This window comes from Colletes latitarsis, chromosome 2 (genome assembly GCF_051014445.1).
Source record: "Colletes latitarsis isolate SP2378_abdomen chromosome 2, iyColLati1, whole genome shotgun sequence".
In the NCBI taxonomy this organism is placed as follows: domain Eukaryota; kingdom Metazoa; phylum Arthropoda; class Insecta; order Hymenoptera; family Colletidae; genus Colletes; species Colletes latitarsis.
In genome coordinates this window covers 14,823,967-14,845,493 of record NC_135135.1, presented here as the reverse complement: position 1 = coordinate 14,845,493, position 21,527 = coordinate 14,823,967, and the positions used below count along the sequence as shown (strand labels likewise).

At 40.7% G+C, this 21,527-nt stretch overlaps 1 protein-coding gene across 8 annotated transcripts in view; it reads right to left on the bottom strand.

Annotated features, from left to right (window-relative positions):
* Nucleotides 1–21,527, bottom strand: part of Pgant9 (polypeptide N-acetylgalactosaminyltransferase 9) — a 322,236-nt gene that overhangs the window by 265,752 nt on the left and 34,957 nt on the right. The window contains exon 2 of one of the 8 annotated variants that reach the window (XM_076783691.1): nt 10,033–10,157. The exons of the other annotated variants lie outside the window; for them this stretch is intronic. The gene's annotated coding sequence lies outside the window, so the exon portion shown is untranslated. The remainder of the gene's footprint in view (nt 1–10,032; nt 10,158–21,527) is intronic. 8 annotated transcript variants of the gene reach the window in all.

Sequence of the window (21,527 nt, the reverse complement as noted above, 5' to 3'; positions counted from 1 at the left end):
GCGAAATAACAAAAACGCGAGACGAGATACGGGAATAAGACGAATGAAGTACCTGCCTTCGTAAGAATATCTCGGAGATGAATGAAACGAGTGATGAATAAGTATGAACGACCAGGCTGATGGTTCCATTTTACCGCGGGGTACTGGAAAAATATTCGGTTAAAGCTCGCCTTCCTCGCGGCGAAAAAATTTTCGAGGCGAAATTTTTAAATTTACGAAAATTCGCGTCTCCTTCCACGCGAGCGCGATGTTCTTCTCGTTAAAGTTCATCCGGCGCCGTCGACGACCCGATTAAATTTTCCCAAATTACGTATCGCGAGGGGCCTCGAAATTCGCTAAATAATAGGCAATCATTTCCGAAATAAATAAACGCCGAAAACGATATTTTATTTGTGAATTTCCTTCTTTTCGACCGGTCACGAATGAATATAAAACAGAATGAAATGCCAACGACACGAGAAAATATGGAAAAATGTATGAGATTGTGGAAATCTAATTTGCAAAAAGGGTATTTAATTCGAAATGTGTTTCAAAGTTGTTGACAATGGTGGACCTAATTTTTGTAAAATATTAAATTAACGAGGATCGAGTATTACTATTTTGTTTTTTTGAAACGTGTTAAAGAATTGTAAGACTGATACGCAAACTCCAACGCAAGTAGAATAGTCGAGTAATGGACAGACACATTAGTCGGATCGTATTTCGCGACTGTTTAAAATCGATTTTATCGAAAACAGTGCCTCGTACAAAACAATTTTCAATATTTGCGATGCACTTTTACACGAAGACTGTCATGTATTTTGGTCGTGGGTGGAATGGATGACGTAGTGGAAATGCTTGCAAAAACTTTTTTATCTAACCTGATTGATCAGAGTTTCAACAATTATTTGTGAAAAAACGATACACCGGCAACGTACAGTCCCTTTTGAATTTTTCATCCATTTTCCCAGTAGTACGTGTACTAACAGGAGAAAAAACATTTAACGATAAATTTCAAGAAAAAACTGGCTTTTACGACAGAGTTTTGTTTTAACGAATCTCCATTGAAACGGATGCGTAAACTCTGTGAAAATACTTTGTTTAAAATCCATTAAAAACGATGGTACTGCAAGACTCGACGAATGGTCGACTGTAAGGTTTCTGAATAAATATTTTCCTTTCTAATTAAAGTGACACTTTATAATTTTTATTACAATTCCTGGAGCAATTGGATCGTGATTCTGCACAGTCCCTGGTTTTCACGAGGCTGTAGTTTGAATTGCAGGGTGAAATCTGCGAGTCACCGTGGCGCGAGAAATTTATTTCCAAGGGCTCTGCAGCGGGAGCAGTCTTATTTTAAATTAGCCAAGGTTGCATGTATCGCGAGTAAGTCCAATTTGCACGTATTCCCGGCGTCCCTTCTCCCGACGAAGTAATGTGTAACCTGGTTGATAGTCGCGGCACGCACCCCTTGTCGGATACGAAACTCCGTTCCCCGTCAGGTCGAGGCACGAGGGTTTCGGGAGGGAAGGTTGCGCGGAACAAAGGGTGTTACATGGCGGCGGGCGCCTCGCCTAAGATGGAAGAGACAGCTGTACGTATCTCAAGTGGAAAATCATTGAACTTCGTGAGCGTGTACGAATTAATTCGAACGAAACCGTCGCATTAAATTAAATTAAGCCGCGACAATCCCGGTCGAAGTTTGCGACTGAAACGCTCTGTAACATGGACCCCGAAGCGATATTGTTGCTGGTCCAATTTGCAAGTAAAATTTCCCTGACCGTATCTAGCGCCATTCGTTATGTTTTATCGTCCAACTTTATACGTTGAAATTTTCATAGCGCTTACTGCGTTCCTTTCTACGGCGCGACATTCGATTACCGCGTACAATAAAAGATTTAATTACGAACGATTAGTCGCTCGATCGTAGTCGCCTACCGAGCGCGGAATCCATCTTCCTTAAATAATCGATTTCACTGTGAAAATTGCGTAGTAACGTAAGTGGACAATAGGCGATTGCAAATTCGATGAAATTGGTTCCGTGCAGTTCCGTAAAAAGTGCTGTTCTAGTTTAATTTTTACACCAAATTTGCCATTTCATTTTTATGCGTGTCATAAAGTTTCAGTGTTCCTCACAAAAATTCATCGCATACAGGGTGTTCGGCCACCCCTGGGAAAAATTTTAATAGAGGATTCTAGAGGCCAAAATATGACGAAAATCAAGAATACCAATTTGTTGATGGAGGCTTCGTTAAAAAGTTATTAACAATTAAATCCAAAAATTTCAAATGGTTCTGGAAAAATTATTTTCAGCTGCGGGGGTCAATTGCAATCATTTTTGGTGAATACACATACTTCCGAAATCCTACCCACTTTCGAGGAAAAAATTCGAGTAACTGCTGAAAGTTTTGGGTGCATAAAAAGACTTTCGAATCGTCTTGGAAAAATTATTTTTAGTTGCAGGGGTCAATAGCAAGCATTTTTGGTCAATAGACATACCCCCGAAATCCTACTCAGTTTCGAGAAAAAAATTCCTTACCGAAAATATAATTTCTGGCCAAAAATGTCTGCCCGAATTTTCATGCGAATCTTTAAAACATCATAACTTCTGAACGGATTGGACGATTTTAATGTTTAAAAAAGCAAACTACGCGTATTTTGATGGAGAATATGTACAAATCGCAAAAATATTCGAAGAGTTGGTCCTTGACCCCGCAAAATGAGAAAAACCCCATAAAAATGGTCCAATTTTCAAATAGCCATAACTCCTACAATTATGAATATATTTCAATGAAACTTTTTTCTGAAGTAGAGCTCATGGGTACCTACAAAAAAGTATTAGACAACTTTTCTGTAGGGTGTCAAACAAAAGTACTAAAAATGAAAAAGGAATTTTTAAGAAAAGTCGACAGGGGGTAGGTACCTAAATTTTTCGTTGAAAAAAAAATTTTTCAAATCGTTCTAAAAAAAATTATTTTCAGTTGCGGGGGTCAATTACAATCATTTTTGGTTAATAGACATACTCCCGAAATTCTACGTATTTTCGAGAAAAAAATTCTTTACCGAAAATATACTGTGTGGCCGGAAATATTTTTATAACTTTTTAACGAAGCCTCAATCAACAAATTAGTATCCTTGATTTTCGTCTTATTTTGGCCTCTAAAATCCCCCATTAAAATTTTTCCCAGGGTTGGCCGAACACCCTGTATAGCGTTACTCTTCAAAAAAAGTGGTCCACGATAACCCTATTTGATTGCAAGCTACTCATTTTAAAATTCGTTGAATCCAAAATTCAGAAATTACAATTTTCCTTTAACATCTCACGTTAGGAAGTAGTAATTTGAGCTCCTCGATGAAAAGTCCTCACCATGTATAGCACGATTCTTTAAAGAAGTATTTCACGAAGTATTATCTACGAAATTGCGACTCGGATTTGACTTTAGATTTGAAATTGATTCGGCAATAAAATTATTCGTCATCGAACAAGAAACCGAAAATTAAAAGAAACATCTTTTCTAACAAACAATTAATGCAAAGATTAAAGAGAACTGCCAGAAGGAGACCGATGCACACGCACGCAACACCGAACGCGCGCAATCTGCATCGAAACGCGATTCTGGTCCGCCAAAGGTTAATTACTCCGATCCAATTAATGCTAATAGTATCCGCAGATACGCGGCGACCCTTACACGATAATACGACCCATAATAAGGTGAACCAATCGCGACGCCTAATTAGCCGCGACGCACGTAACGGATTAAACGTAACATACGGATATCGAAACGGCCGGATATCTCGTCGACGAATGAGATTCGTCGAGCGACGACCACGCTCGCGACCCCTAATTGATACATGTTTCGTGTTAACATCTGTTCCCGTAGCCAGGAGAGGGAAACAGGGGGATGAAAGGGTGGAGACAATCTCGGTAACGCAGCTAAAGGTAGATTAACTAATTAGAATGGCGTACATCCGACGTGACCCAGCGATTAAGATGGCAGGGACGACGGCTCCTGAACTTAAGCAGGATGTAATCGTCTTAGGTCCGTAACGACCATCGGGACGGGTTCGCATTAATCTTCCGCCGCGTCTGCAACTGCTTGATATGCCGTCGAGGACTCTGCAGGACCCCGTGTCGACCACCCTAAACGAGATACCACTACCAACGACGCATGGACGCGGTGCATCCTTGCGGAACGACTTCTCGCGCGTCCCAGCCAAGATTAACCCTTTGCACCCCCTCCACGACGCGCGCCAATGTCCTTCGAGTTGACACAATTTTGTCCCTCGGCTTTGGTCAAAGCTAACCCCCACCCGCTTCTCGGAACGGATACCTTGGAACGACCATCGACGTTCTCTCTGATACTCTACCGATAATATTGCAGGTACAGTAACGAACTATGAAATATACCACTCGAGATTTTGTAAATTTTCAGTTACAATCAGTACACAAATATGGATGACACCTATTATAAAAATAATTCGTATCTTTTTGTCTGTGGCCGTTACAAGAAAGGAATACAGATCCTCATCGTCCCTAACTAATCAGAAATTATTTACATTATTCAAGATGGTCGCCTTCCGCAACGACGCTGACTTGCAAACGACGAGGCGCATCTACTTTCGCGGCACGCACGGTCTCTAAAATTATTTCAAAGGCTACTTCGCTGTCGGAGCGTCCTTTGAGCAACCAAAATTATTATAAACACTCTCGTGTCCTCCAGACCTGACCACAGTTTATAATTAGATGGATTCGAATCTGAGCTACAGCCGATCCCAACTCCGGAACATTGTTTCGGGTCGAGTTGTTTTTGTTTTGTAAACTAGGAGGAACTCTTGTCGTAAAATTCAGCTTTGCCTCTGACAGAGTCATACTCGGTGGTTTTACCACTCCTTTTAATAGACTTTTAGTAGATAAAGAACAATCTATTTTTTAGGCCCATTTTTCAGTAAAGTCTGAGTCTTCATGGGGTTAAAGAATAATGTCTCCTACATTCTCAAAATTTCTACATATTCTTCACCAAAATACGCGTCATATGCATTGTGAAATATTAAAATCCTTCAATCCGTTCAGAAGTTATGATGTTTTAAACATAGGCATGAAATTTCGGAGACCCACATTATATTTTCAATAAAGAATTTTTTTCACAAAAGTGCGTAGGATTTCAGGGGTATGTCTATTCACCAAAAATTATTGTAATTGACCCTCCTAGCTAAAAATAATTTTTTCAGAACGATTTGAAATTTTTTTTTTCGCCGAAAAATTTAGGCGCCTACCCCCTGTCGATTTTTCTTAAAAATTCGTATTTGATTTTTAATCAATTTGATTGTCGCTGTACGGAAACGTTGTGTAATACTTTTTTGTAGGTATCCATAAGCTCTACTACTACGTCTATTCGTATATCTCGTCTGTGGTCGCATGATAAGGTACTCCAGAGCAATCATTGGCCCTCCGATAGACCAAATTTGAATCTACTTAGGAGCGATTACAAACTGTCGTTGTAGTTGGTGAATATGGCAAAGTTCCTGATTGAAATTTGGATAGTCTATAGCTTCTGAAATTGCCGTGGATTCGCCATAGTCGAATGGTCGTGACGTTTGCAAGCTTGGATCGCTACACAAGTGGTCATTTTGAACAACACCTAATGTTTCTTTTCTCATTAAACCCTACAATTAATTTCGATTGGAAAAGAGGACCCGGAAGAAGTTTCACGAGTTTACCAAATTACTGTTCGAGCAGATACAGAGGACAAGTGGCATACGTAATTGGAGGTATCAGGACGTATTGGAAGAGGCGTCGCAATGGTTTCGGACAAACTGAGTAATTATAGTCGGGTCAAACTTAATTGGCTGATCAAGGCCACTAACTGTGAATCGTGTCAGACACGACTCCCTGCTATCATGCCACGATGGCTCGTATTTCTGCTTCAGAGACAGAGATCGCGTACCTGGAGATACGCGCGAGGGAAACTAGAGATGGAATGACGAAGTAGCAAAACGGTATAGTTGGAGATAACCTGTATGTGATCCTAAGTGCTCAGTTAATTTTAATCCACCTGTAATTAGTAATAATTTATGGTTGACTCGATGAAAGAATCGATTTGGCTAACATTCTCCTAGCTTCTCTATTCGTCCAAAGCCCTGATTTCAAGGGATAATCCCCCCTAGCTGAAAATTAAACTAGACGGTCCTGATGAATTTAAACGCCAAAATTAGTTGATAATATAAAAAAAAACAGAATGTGGCTAAGTTATAGTAGGTTAACAATTGCACAGAGGATGACGTTATAACTTCCGTAAGAATATTCACGGCTTCGAGAAAACAGGCTTCTGCAAATTCCAGACTACGATAGAAATTTCCATCGGAATGTGGTACGTGTATCGAGATCGCCATAAAAGGACCAAGTCACCGTAGTTAAAAATGGAAGAAGAAACACGCATATTTATGGGAGCTTAAATAATTCCTACGGTCGTTCTGCCGGGTAAATTCCGTTCGAAACATTCCATCGTTCGGAACAATCCCAATTGAAACATTAAAAAGCTATTACACCGTTGTAATTACGTATTCATTATCGCCGGCAGTCACGATACTATTAGCGAGCGGGCAGTTACCGTACGAGCTTAGGGTGAAAAGGAAAAACGTAACGACGGCGTAATGGTTGTGCGAAATTCATCGTGTCCACCGCGGTGAAACGCGAGAGTTCGACAAACTCGCGCGAAACACGTGACCTTAGGCAGAGTTTGCGGAACATGGCGCGGCCAAAGGCTCGTTTGGTATTCAAACTGTGGCCTGCTGGCTACCTATGCGTTTCCTTTTTGGTTCCAGGCTGCGAATATGGCATCGGGGAGGCGATAGGCGGCCAAGGAGCCCCGCTGCATCGCGCCCGATAAATCTCTCAGCCGCCCTATTGGGACCAGAAACGTCCTGGAACCACCATTTTCCAACCCGCACCTAGTTAAGGACAGCGATACGGATTGGGAGTACGGCGCCCGAACGTGACTTCTTCTCCGCTCTCGAGATTAAGAATTTGTATGGTCTTTCGTTTTCGTGGTTGCCTTCGTGCTCGAACGCACGAGCAGAAAGTTTCTCCGGCTCTCGTATATCCTGGTTATATTCGATAGCGACACGATCGAGCGCCAATCGAAAATCTAGTCGTGTTTACCAACGAGAAAGAAAGCAAGGCCTCGTGGGGGAAAATCGAAATACAGAATTCCCGTGAATCGCGAAGACACAAATAAAATTCGAACAAGGGAGTCGTTTGATGTAGAAATAGGGTGGTGTTTGCGTAGAGACGAAAATCTGGAGAATATTACGTCGTGTTTTCGTAGCTCTATCGATTACGGAGCCAAAGAGCTACTCGAAATCAGGGCAAACGCGCAAATGGCATTACTAAGCTACCAACTTATAAGATTTGTCAGTCGAGTCTCGAGAATTTGGCCTTTCCGTGCTCCAGCGCCAATTTCATCATGAGCGTCACGTTCCTCGGAGAAGATTAACGCGTAATGGGGCCGTGCATGTTGCCGAAATCGCGGCTCCAATCAGAATACGTACGACTCCTGAAGGGATTTAGATATTAGGAAAACAATCTGCATAAATCACCGATTCAACGTCGTTCGTAATAGAAAGTTCAGCAGAGCGAACGCGTCTCTCCAGAAATTGTACGATTTTTCTAATAAAACTATTTTACATTAATCGATTTACGATCAATTTATTCGAAAAAAAAATTTTGAATTGTTATTTGTAAAATGAAGCACACCAAAGTAATTTTAAGATAATCGTAAAAAGAAGACGAGAAGAATAGATCATTTCTTAGAGCAATCATTTCGTGGAACGCTTATCTCGCGACACCCCCGCGAGCGCATAAAATAACAATAAGTAGATATAGCGTTCCGCGAACCGTTTCAAAGCCTAAAAAGATAAGAGGAGAGCCCCGCTATCAGCACGCCTTATAATATACGGAACAACTGTGGCCCGGCGTTGAATATGGAAATGAAACAATAAGCGTGTCCCGAAGTGGGTGTAGCGCGAGGCTGAGCGTTGTAGCGTACTCGAGCGTGGAAAATTAGGGGAGCAAGACGTCAGACCTCGGGGGGAAAGGAAAAGCAATGATAGGAAAACGATAGAGAGGGTAGGGAGCGTCTCGATTTACGTTTTACGAAGTTAATTGAATGGGTCCTCTCTCCCTTGTCGTAAGATCGCTTATAACGACGGGGGTAGGAACGGAGCCTATGGAAGCGCAAAATGGTTATTATCTCCAGCGCCGCAGACATAGCTGGCTGAGCTTCTGATTTACGAGCTGGCCTCTCGACTTAATCCTCACATCTACTACTCGTTCGAACCCTCCCTCCTCGCCCGACTCTCTCGGTCACCCTCGATCGTTCGAATTGGTCCTCGACTTTTCAACTCCAACGACAGAATTAACACCACGAACGGCTGTTTCGAACCGCCCGATCAATGCAGACCGACATTAACACCCCCACGACCGCACATTTCACTCAACACTATCGTCGGACATTTTTAAGACATAAATAAATATTTTGTATATATTGAAATATTAGCTCTTTAAACATTGGAAGAGATATCTCTCTATACTTGTTCGTTATCTTTAACGATTTTTGTTACAAGGGTCTGGTCTATGAATCTATGCGAAATGCATCTTGAGGAAACAGGGCTTTTTCGTGGCCATGGTACGGACAAATTTAAACAAAATTAAATATACACTTGAAAAGTTATTTGTAGGAAACGTTTGTATCTTAAAATAAAAAAGAAAACTAGTGCGAATTTGAAAGAATAAAGTAACGTATGCGTGAGAGCGGCCGTCAAAGCATTAACTGTGAAGACGAGAGATCGCACCGAACAAATGGACAAAGTTAGATCGAGGCGTGGCGCGATCGTTTCTTTCATGGACCCCTTGTTATGGAAGACACATTGTTTGGATAACCGAACGATCGCGTTCTCGCGTGAACAGTCATCATTTCCATGTACAGGGCACTTAGGCTGCGGAATTTCGCGGCGACGTGTCGCACGCGTCCAGGGCTAATCACGCGTCGTAAAGTGGTACACGAACCCGTGGAATATTCAAAATATATCGTCGGAATAAATTAGGTTGGCCGACGTAGGTTTTGCAACGCGAGCGAAAATACTTGTAATATTCAATGTTAATCAGAGGGGGTTACGGATCGCGGAAACTCACGGAAGCGGGTCCGAAAGTTTTTCTCCTCGTCGAACCCGATACAAGAAACTTCCGCTGAAGGATTTCGCGCAACTTTACCGGCTCAAAAGTTGTAACTGTAATCACGAAATTCTCAGGAAGGACTTACGGACTGTCTAAGGAAATTTCTTCCCCTCCCCCTGCCGGGCTTGATAAATGGCGGACACCGGGAAACTCGTTCCTGAGGCTCATGACTCTTTCGGCTTTTCCCGCGGCGGATCGTCCGGACGAAACAAACCGCTCAATTTGTGGTCCGGCAGCCGAACGAATGACCCTCCCTCGAGTTTCAGCGAGTTTACGTATCGGTTCCGGGGACTTATCCCCCCCGGAGCTGCAGCGGATCGCGCTCGTAAATGGCGTCATTTTTCACGGGCCGATCGAGCCGCTCGATACATAGTAAGATGTCGTTAACACGCGCGAGTGCAGCGCTGCTTAATCCAACGTGCTTCGTCCAAAGCTGCGCCGCGATCGACCCTCATTTCGTACGCCCCCCTCGCCGATTTAACTTCCTTTTCTTCGCCCTTATGCTCTTCCTTCCGACTTTCCAGAGCCTTCTTTCGAGAACCAAATCCCTGCGTTTTTCTCCTATCGTTCAATACTTTTTACACGACTTTCTTGCTCCAGTTGTTGACGCTACTGTTAACGTTGTGTTACGGAAGGAATAGATCTGGAGTTTAGTAAATAATCAGGTGTTCGATTTATGTCGAACTCGAGCGTGCATCGATCTCAATTCCTATACAAACCGATATCAAAAAGTAACCTGTTCTAATATCAGAGACGAATAAAATAATTTCGATTCGTCAACGTCCGTAGAAAATTACTTAAAACGTCTGGGTCGTACTCACCATAAAGAGAAGCTAAGGATTGTTTCGTGTAAAGGGATGAATCATGAAGAACTTCTTTAATTAATCCTTCTAATACAGCTGTTTCCTCCAGTAATTTTGCTAATCACAATAATGAGTCTGCATACCTGCAACGACAAGTATTTTTCGATTAGTCGCGATATTTCTGTAGCCATTTCTTAATTATAGCGTATAGCATAATAAAAAAAGTGGTAACGTCGAAGTAAATATCGAATAAAGATGTTCGTTCATAATTTGAAAATTCTAGAGGCCCTCGACAATTTTCAACAGAATCCACTAATGTCGTTATAGTGTACGCTGGTGCATCGGTAGCAGTAACATAATCCAGACAGAATAACGTCAGGCCAGTACCATAGTACGAATTACAACGTGAAATTTTCCCTCCAAATATTGACACATTGACTGTCGGCTGACCCACATGTGGATGAGGAGGGTTTGAGTTAGGAATTCGCTGAATACAGAACAAATGTCGTCTGTGCAAATAATCTCAAAGATTTTTTTACACCCAAAAAAAACATAACTGCATCGCAAAAGTAACGATGCATAATAAAACAGATTTGGAATCAATTGCAATTAAGTCGCTCTTTCTAACATCTGGGGAGTGAATTTAAAACTAGTACATAAAATATTTGTTTATATAATTTATCAATTAGTCATAAATTAACGATTCAGACAATTTTAAGAATAAAATCTAAATCAAATCTAACGAAGGTTCGATTACTCGGTAATAAAGATACAATTTTATCGCTCCCGTAACGCATTAAATTTAATTTTTGAAAATTTGAAAAAAATAGGGAAATAAAAACTAATATTGGAAGTAGTATCTCTCCTATTTTGGAAAGATAAAGATTGCTAGCGACGAATTCGATTAATTAATCGCACAGTTAAAATGTTATTGTTAACAGAATGGAATAGAAAATATAATCTGCAAAAGAAAACACAGCCACGAAAAAAAAAAATGCATTGCTAATCTTTTCGATATTCGAGCCAGCCCCGAGCGCCGCTGATGAATTCGACTGCGATGGCTTCGGCTTCGGGGCTGGAAGCGTACTCCCGCGGCTTAATCGCGTTATATTGTGATAAGCCAGAATCCAATTTGGCCAAATGCAATTTTACGAATCCTTTCTCTATACCGACGCATCGGGATTTCGTCGTGCTAATAAATACGCTCGATCGTTCGGCCGGACTAATTTTTCGTGCCAAAGCGACAGACGACGGACGACATTATTAGCACGAAAATCTCTTAACGTCTAGAAAACTTTTATCAGGTTCACCACAAATTTCTCACATTTATTTGAAACGCGGAATCACGACTGACTATCTTCAGATAAATTAATGCTGTACTACGTGTCAATTTATACACACCACCAACGCATTAGGTAAACATAATGCCATCGATTAATTATATATTAATTGGATTCAGTTTTATTTTTTATTTGAATTAAGTACCCTCCTACTTGCATCTAAGTCTTTTTTGCTCGTTTCTCTGTACTGTACATTATTTCTTATTGTATAAAATTATTAATAAACTGTCTCCGTGTTCTTTCGTCCAATTTCAAGTTTCGGAAGCACGTGACCGTCAAAACGTGTCAAAGTTTCGTAGAAGTTTCCAATAAAGAAAACATTCCTCGCCACTTGCCACGTAAAAAGTCACGCTTCCGTCCTGGATGCGTACACGGTCGCGGCGATATTGTTATCCGCGCCTAACTCTCGGAAACATAAGGCTTTGCTCGCGTGTACCGCGTCCCGCGGTGTTTTACGATCCACCGAACCCGGAATTGCTTAGCAATTTTACTACCACGATAACATCCTGTTCCAATATCCGCGATATCCGTTATTCAATATTTATAAAACAAGTACCAAATAAGAGCAGCACCGAATCAGGGCAATATGTTCAGTATCTCGAGTATCCGTTCGCCGATGAATATGAAATATTTCCTCCCAGGAAATATTGCACGTGAAATACCACGTTGCATATCCTTTTTTTACGCGTCGAAAATATTCATACGGGCTTGCATTTTTTAACGCTCGATCGAGTGTTCATCGAGTAGGGGTAAAGCTAAGAATTTCGTTAATTTTCTATGTTATTCGAGCAATATTTTATCGTGGCAATCGGGAAAAGAAATATATATACTTTTGAGACGCGAATAGTTTCTTTGAAAAGACAATTTCCTGCAAGTGACTTTTACTTACTGGACACTATTCTCAGCGTCGTTCGGAAGCGAGCACACCTTTTATCGACGCATAAGAAAAGTTATTAGGAAGTATAGAGTGCCTCTATAACTTCCAAATTAGATACACTTTTATACACGATGTCAATTTTTACTGCAATATTGTATTAAAACCTGTAATACGTTCTGCTAGCACACCCTTTTATACAGGATGTTCGAGACTTTAAGGAGCAATTCCGCGCGCCGAAATAAGAAGAGAATCACTAAATCAGAAAATTAAAGGCGAGCGAAATGATAACACCATTCGTTTCGTGAAAGACTGTCGGAACTTCCCGTCGTTTCGAAAGACGATGGAAAGAAACCAGGCACGAAGGGGCCAGAAACGGCGTAAAAGACACGGAGGAGCTCGTACGAACGAGGGTTTCATCAGTCGAACACCGGTCGCACGGTGGAAATTGAAGTTGAACACGAAAAGGACCACGGGACTCCTATGTAGGGCATGGAGAGCAATAACAGTTTTTCCCGGGAATACTTTACATCGACAGTGCACGCTCGGGGTGGTTTGATCCGAGGGAAAAGGAATCCAAGGGCGGAGGCACCGCCTACGTCGCCCCCAACCCCCCGGAATTCGTGTATCGGATTTTCACAAACGAAACGAGCAATCTTGCGGCTCAAGAATCCGGTCTTGAAGGGCATCCGATCGGACCCTGTCTGCTCCACCTTTCAGGCTGCAACCTCGAGAAATGCCCTTGAGTGTTGCCGCGGATACCACTCGCAAAAGTGACTTCGACTCCGTGGAATCGATCCGCGTCACCTCTTTTCCTTTTTTTTCCGCACAGTTTCCTCTCTTTCTCGCCGGTTATCTCTGGCTCTCTCGCTGCAGCTGCAACCCCTACGGAATGTAATCCAATCGAAAGCAAAACGAAACATAGTCCTTTTACGGTAGCTCGATAGTAAAGAATACGACCGGGGCATGGGCGAGCATGCACAAAATGTTATCTGTTATTCCAAGGAATACAGCCGCGGAACACTTGCGCAAATCGATATGGATAACGAGGAAAACCAAAAGGGATAGAAAATTCACGGTTCCAGACTTTATTTTTGGACGACTGGAAACTAGTATACCCACGATTTATCACAGAACTTATTTTTACATCCTCGTTAAAATTCAAGAGATTCTAGATTTATTTTCATTAATATCTAATCTTGAGAATTAATTATTTTGGCTACTTAGTGATAAAGTTCTGATTCGAATCTGTTATGGAAATGGATTATTACATATTGCATCCATATTTTATTACAGAAGACAGGACTTTGAACTTTGGATAAGTAAGGTATTACTGGATCCTTCATGGGATGATCGATACTAACAAAACAAAGAAGAAATTCATGCGTTTCCTTGTTACAAATGAAACAAAGATAGCAAGAATGTTTTGTTTCATTGATTAGGTGTTTTTGAAATCTTAATTGTAATAAAAAGATTTACTCGAAGAAATAGTAATTAATTTCGTATTGTAAGTGGTATACGATCGACAGGATTGTGAGAGGTAGGAAACTGAAGTTTCAAGCGGTGATAAAAGTAACGCGACACTGATTTTAATATCTCGGTAAATGCAGCGCCGATGCTTCTTTGGTGTATCTTTTAACGATGTCGCTAAGCTTAATGGTCTGCTCGACGATAAACTGGCATTTATTACAAAGTTTATTATTACACCTTACGAGGAACAGGGTGGCATCCCGGAGCGTAATTACCAGGAACGCAGAACCAACAAATTACACCATCGATCATAAGTTTAAGTGTACGCCTTGACGAGCCGGAAGCATACGTAATATAGAGATTCGGTAGTATCAAAATTTCATTTAGGACCCGACGGTTCTGATTTTAAATTATGATATATTGCTAGCTTCGTTAAAATCTCTACTTCATTTTCGTCGAATTAAGCAATTTAGCTTCTACGACAGACTCATTAAGGGTACCTTCTATCGTAGACCTTCTAAACATTCAATTTTGAATACTGTATGTACAAAATCCAATCTATATCGTCTTAATTGGTTTCAACGATATTTAAAAATTTCTTTGTCAACAAAATTATCATAAAACGCGTTGAGAAAAATCTAAAAATACGCATTTTAGAGTACACAACTTTTTATTTAATGTCCTTTTCTGAAGTGCTCTGTTAATATTTCTACCAAGAAATAAGCTTTTTAATCTTTGATTCTGAGAAAAACTGTCTGTTTTGTAATCTAGTGAACTCTTTTGTACGAATCCTGCCCATTTTCTTGATTAACCAGTCGTTTCTCTTTTAAGAAATTACAACTAGAAAGAAATTTGTACGAAATCCATTTGCACCGAGGCTGTAATTAACCTGCCATACTTTCCTGTCATTTTCCTTCGCTTATTATTTATGTTACGAGAATCTTAAAAGAAGATTTCACGTATTTAAAAACCGAGAATGGTCGTTATTCCTACAGACAACATACTTCGCGGACACCCATGTTTTATTATCTTTGTACGCTTTATTCACTTCCGAAGTTATGGCCACACTTTGTGCGAATCGCCTTGTATAACTTCTATTCGAATTTAGGTCAGTACCGTGTTCAACTTTACGCTGGTTCTCTCCCCGACGATCTTTGAGGGGTTACTTGGATAAATCGATATCCTGTACCCTTCAATTTTGATTTTACGACGGATTTTCCGGACATCAACGCTTCATCCGATCTACCGTTTGGCGGTAAAAATTTTACGAGAATCGCCTATCCGATCCCCTCGTGCGTTAACCAAAACAATGATACTAATACGGGTTCAATATTTTTACGTTCTATTTCTAAATCTTCGATAGATTTCATAAAAATAATATACAAGGCGAGGCGATTTTTCAACCCCTTTCGATGATCTGACAAAAAAATGTTTTCAATAAGCAAAAGTTAATCAGTATTTAACCAACAAGATTACTCTTATATTTTTAAATGGAACTAGATATTTTTAACTTCATAGTATCGGTCAGGATATAAATCAGGCAGCTAATTTGTTAAAATTTTAATCAACAACATGACATTGAAAAGAAGTTCTTCACGAACAGTTCGATCAGAGCTATTCTATGACAGATTAAAACAATTATTTACGAAACCACTTCAAGCTTTGGCTCTTAACACCGTCTCGAACGGTTCTTATCAAAACGCGTATCAAATTATCACGTCAGGACCGAGAGTTCGCGTTTCCCTTGGAGGTGGTTGTAGTTCCCGCGGGGATCAATACTATTCCCATGCTCGTTATTAAATCGTAGACATTACGAGCCGACGTTACAAGCGTGACAACTCGACACATCAGCCCGGAAATATCACCGTGTGCGTGCACACGCGCCAACATCGACCGTGCCTGTGACCGTCGCGTCGCCAAGAAGAAATACGACCGTTCGAAATTGCACTCAATACAGATTACGCCGATAAGTACACACGGCAGACACGTTTTCAAGGAGCCCGATCGTACTAGTTCGCAACTCGCCCCCCCCCCCCTGTTTCTACCCACCGGACGATCCTCCGATCCGTGACTTTTCCGCCAATGTATGCGACGAACCACCAAATTGTAAAATGGACGGTGAACCCAGAGTGGACCGGGAAAACGGATTCGCGAACTCGGATGAAAATCTTCCCTCGCCAGAAATCCTCGGCACCCGAGATTCCGTACGCTGGAAATTCGAGACACCGATCCGTGCTGGGCCAATTTTTGATTATTCTCCGATTTTGTCTCAAATATTAGAGAAAATATGCAAATCCACAATACTCGAATAGGTACTACGTATATCTTACACTTTACTTTAGAAGTATAGATACCGTATAAATTGAACTGAATACAAGTAATGAATTCTTAAAACGAAGCTCAACGGTGGCGTATAAATATCTGCTCGTACAAGCGATGTTTCAATATTGAATTTCGCTGAAAAGGACTCCGATGGGACATTTCTGTTAATCTACTGACTCTCGTAACCAACACTCCCATTACTGACATCAATAAAATACGCTCTGTACATATATTTATCTTATATTGCATTTGAGTTATCGCTTCGCACGAGTTGCTGTGACATATTTGCTTCAAATATTTAGTATCAACGCTTCCTGTATCGTGTAATTTCTTCGACGACTGAGGACTCGGTTGTCTTGGAAAATAAGATTTCAAGCGTATTAAAGAAAGAAGTAGTTACCCCCTTAATGGAAATTCAGCTGTTTCCCGTTTCTAGATCAAAGTTGAATCGCTTTGGCTTCATCAATCTTGTAACAAATCGCTGTACAACCCGACGGCAATTATCGTGTAAAACGAAGAACGCGTTGTCCTGGACAACGAGCAGACCCGGAGCCGCACGTGGCAGGCAACTGCGAATCGTTAACCGGAAACAAATGGTGCCATTCCTAACAATGATTAATTGTAAACCGCGTCATACGACGCGGTTAAGCGTGGTTAATCATCCCCCTTGGGACTCGGAGGATTCCCTCTGTGGACCATGTGACAGAACTATGGCGAACCACGATTGTTTGACAGATAGCCGCGTCAAAACAACCGCGCCGCGGTCCTTGTATATGCAATCGCATGTGCATAGGCCACTGACACCTGTCGTGGCTCCTGGAGTCTCTGTCAGTTCGACTAACCGTTCGAACAATAGGAACCCACCCTCTATTTGCGAACTCTCGTACATCAGGAACCGACTAAGCTGGGCGCAAGACTCGCGTGCCGCGAAATAGAACGGTCGAACGGTCTCGTCAAACACGGTGTACTGAATGCAAGGTCTGCCCGGTACATTCCTAAGTACCGGTGAATGAATACGATAGCTTATTCCACGATCGTAATAGCCCAGCCGAGTCTGAAACTTATTTAGAAACCCGGGACGAGAATATCCGGGAAAGTTCAACGATTAAAAAGTAGAAAAAAAATATGAATCGATAATCGTGTTGTCCTATCCAAAAACGTCGCGTTAATCGAACATACTCGGATCTGATGTTTAATTCCTTGAATGATTCGTGATGCTATTCGCGGCTTTCTAAATAAAACGAACCGTGTCTGACCTTTATCGACCGACGGTGGTGAATGATTCATCAATGAGAGAAAATAAAAAAACCGTGAAGGATAAAATTAGTCGATAGATCCCTCGTCACTTGCAAGAGAAGTCTTGAATGCGATGCTCAGAAAGTTTATTGTTTTATCGAGTATTCTCGGTGGACCTAACACACGATTAATATTTTTTATGAGTTGCATTTACGCCAGAATGTCGATTTAAAGGTAGAAAGTACTCTGATCAAAGCACTTTAACCCTTCAGGCTCGTAGTAAAGGTACATAGGTCGACAAGGAGCGATGAGCTGGAAACTTAAGCTAATCGATGGAAACGGACATGGTGGTAGACTCTCTCGCGTGTTGGATATATCCTAGATTTGACCTAGTCTCGGCTCTGGCCTAACGTGACTCTAGCGAGAGCCTAACAAGGGTCACACGCTCCGAGGACACTGACACCTGTCGCGGACTATCTCTTAGCTTCACTAGCCAAACAATGAAATCCTAAGCTCATACCTGTGCACAAATCTCGGGGATTAAACGCTAGCTACCCTGCAAATTGTGCAATTAACATTCGCTATCATGCGGCGTAGAATAGATCGATCTTATCACAGGAAAAATATGAATAAATTTGCAGAGAGAAACTGTTTCTTTTAAGACAAATAATTTTAACGTGAAAATTACCAAACTACTACACAATTCTTTTAACACAAAACCTGCCACGACCGATCAAAGATAAAAGCAGCGAATCTTTGGTTTCCATTGTCTTAAAACAGTTTAACAACGCGTATTAAAAATAGTTAAACTTTACAGACGTACACTTTCGAAACTACTAGCGTTTTCTCCATAACTGAGCCACTGTTAGATGTGGTAAAGCCTCCCCTTTAAAATGGCGTTTGATTTTTATCGATCCGACTTTCCGTTTGCGAGATATCGTAATTTATGTAAAAGGTAATTTTTAAAATTCCGCTCTCCGCCTTAGAAAAGGCTATTAACGCGCATTAAAAATACTAAAACTTTAATTACGTGCAGTTTCGAAATTATTAGCATTTTCTCCATTATTGAGCCATTGTTAGCGGCGGCAAAGCTTCCTCTTTGAAATGGTTTTTGGTTTTTGACGATCCGACTTTCCGTTTGCGAGATATCGTAATTTATGTGAAAGGGTAATTTTTTTAATTCGACTATCTCTGTCTCCGTCTGACGCGTCGGACCTCTTTGTCGCGCGTGCATCGTGCTGACCTACCCCGCGTACGTGACTGTCGTGACCTAGTTTCGGCGTAGTATTTCCAAGAATTTACTACGCACTGTCTATTATCGTCGCGCGCGCGAGATCAATGAACTCGCGAGCGCACAAGGAAACGTAAACAAACCCTATCCTCGAAACTAGCCAGCGCATCGATGCGAAACTAAAATCGCTATATCTCCGGAACTAATTAAGCTATCGACTCGCACAAACGCTCATTTTAAAGGGCATTTCATCCCCCATCCGATGACCATACCAACTATTATTATTTATGTTGTCTTCCATGTTTATTTTAACATTTAGTTTGACTCTACGTACCCAAAGAATTTTCAGCAAGAGAAAAAGAAAGACTGGTCACAGTAAGAATAGTATATAAGAATATTATGAATTTATCGATTGAAACCGCGCAACTATTCTTAGTCCGTGTAATAGAAAATTTACAAACTTCCGAATCATCGTTGCACGGAATATTAATACCGAAAAAGAAGTTTCATTCGTTATTAACGCGTAACTCTGTGATCCTCGAGTTTAACATGCTCGTTTCAGTGTCGAGCCATTCGATTATTTGGCTATTCGATCGGGGTGTGTTCATTAATTAGGATCCGTCGTTGGTAACGATCGTTTGTGGTGTACCTTGTGACCGTACACAGCTATACCTATATCAAATTTAGGGTATACCTAATGCAGTTTGCAACTGAGAATCAAGATTGATTCTATCTGGTGTGTTGCTGATTTAGTTCATCCTCGGCGAACTAACTAGATATTAACAATAAACTATAGTTCTCTAACGTAGATCCATATCGATTGTATAAATTAACAGATACGAACGCTTAGCAATTTTCGCTTTATTAATTTTATTCGAGTATGCAATAAATAATATTTCATTTAATTCTATAATTTATATTTTATACGGAGAATTTTGTCTATCTTCGATATTGGCGATGTTCGTAATACGTTCCAAAAGAAAATTATCATCGTAACGCGGATACCGTATAGGTTGTAAACTTTTGCATTCTACATTTGCATGGCGCATCTCTTTGTGCCGGGCTGAAACAAGTCGCGAAATGTCCACCGACGTCTAAACGATCGAAATTGATTCGACGGAAATTATTCAACGCGACTAACGTTCGGATACTCACACGCGGGACACCGTCCAGTAAACACAGAGAAGCCCTCTTTGTTGATACGCCGCTATACTGAATACGCAGAGTCGATCCCGGATAACTCTAGAATTTGGAGTAGTTCGCAAAGTGGCCCCGTGCAACGCATAATCCACAGTCCTTTATTCAGTATTTAAGTCACATACCGAAACAGAGAACACGTGATCCCTTTGCTCCGTTACCAGACAGTTCAGTTTCGAATTTCAGGCAACGTTGAATATCGATTCCGTTTATGTCCGATCGGTCCTGTGTGTCGCGAATTTTATTAAACGATCAGGAACACGAGCCTGACATTGATCTACGAAAGAGTACTATGCGAGCGAATGCAACGGACAAAAATAGAGCAAAGACGTTCAGGGAATATTTGCGTTAAATTTTGCATAACAATTTAGCCAAAGATGAATGTGTGCTTCGTTCGACGATTGATATTAATTTTAAGTACCCTACTATTTATAGTATGAATTTTAACATTTATTGTAAAGAATATATGACATTTATTCGCGTAAAATATGCAAGTAATACGTACATTATACATTTACCGTGTAGAAAGTTAACCATTGTCACAATTTTAAAGAAAAATTAACTACTTATTTCTGTTCTGTTATGTATTTATGCGTGACAGTGATTAGGAAAGTATAATTATTAGAAAGGAAAACTCAACGTACTGTTTCATTATTATATAAAAATACTGTCGAATAATATACGTAAAAATTATGCTCTTTTAAAGCATTTCATAAAACTGTGCGAAACAAGCTACGAGAATATAAATACTCGATCCTACATGTTGTTTTGTATTACTTTTTTTGTTCGTTGTCGTTTTATATTAGCTTAAAGGAACACGCACGCATTTAAAGGTTCGTTTAAAAATCGAGCGCAAATAAAAGCACGCGGAGCAATTAGCTGAAACGATTTGTATTACTTGGGGTTGCAACACACTCGACACGCGAACGATATTTCGTAAACGACGCGTTCAATTAACACACCGACAACGGAAAACCAACACTCAGCGGGTCCAGCAAATGCACTGCCACGAATACGAAGAAACGAATTCATAAATGCTGACTCTTTAATCGATGGGCTGCAGATAAACGATAAAAACTGCTCGATAAGCTATCAACGCAGAGAAGGGTATCAGCACACGTGGAAACGAGGGCTAAATCAGCGCAACGAAACGATTTTCGACGACCTATTGGCTATCGGGGACAGATCCGATCGATTCATCTCCAAGTCCGCACCGCGAATCCACTGAACAGCGATCGTTTTCAATCAAACTCTCAACATCGTCGCGACAAACCGTATCAAAACGATGGTAATTTTCAAGCACGATTCGACGAAAATGAGAACGCACGTTCCATCCTTCTCTGAACGAACCGTCATACCCGAGGAAAATAAAAATGCCTGGCAAGTTACAAAACGAGATTATCACCAACCTGCAAAAGAAGACTCTCGCCACTCGAACGATTGTTAACATTATTAGCAACTTAGACACCTCTTATTGTGTTGCAATTCTACTCAGGGAGCTCCGAAAACCTTGATGTGAAAATATACAAAAATGAACTATGTCATTTGATTCTATCGTCTATTAACGAATCGTGTTTCTGAGGCACAGGTCTTTGAGTCTTTGAAAAAATAATATAAAAATATTGGGTAAATATAGAATATTTCCGAGAAAAACAACTTTGAAATCGAATCATGAAGGCAACTATTTCTATATTGAATTATCAGTCTGGAATTGTAATATAAGCTGTTTACTTTCTTAGAATTTTATTTCTTTATATTTTGTTTCGTAATAGTATTTGTGTCCACATTTAATTAAATTATTTTTTACAACTCGTATAGAAGGATTATTTTCGTTTCGTTCTAT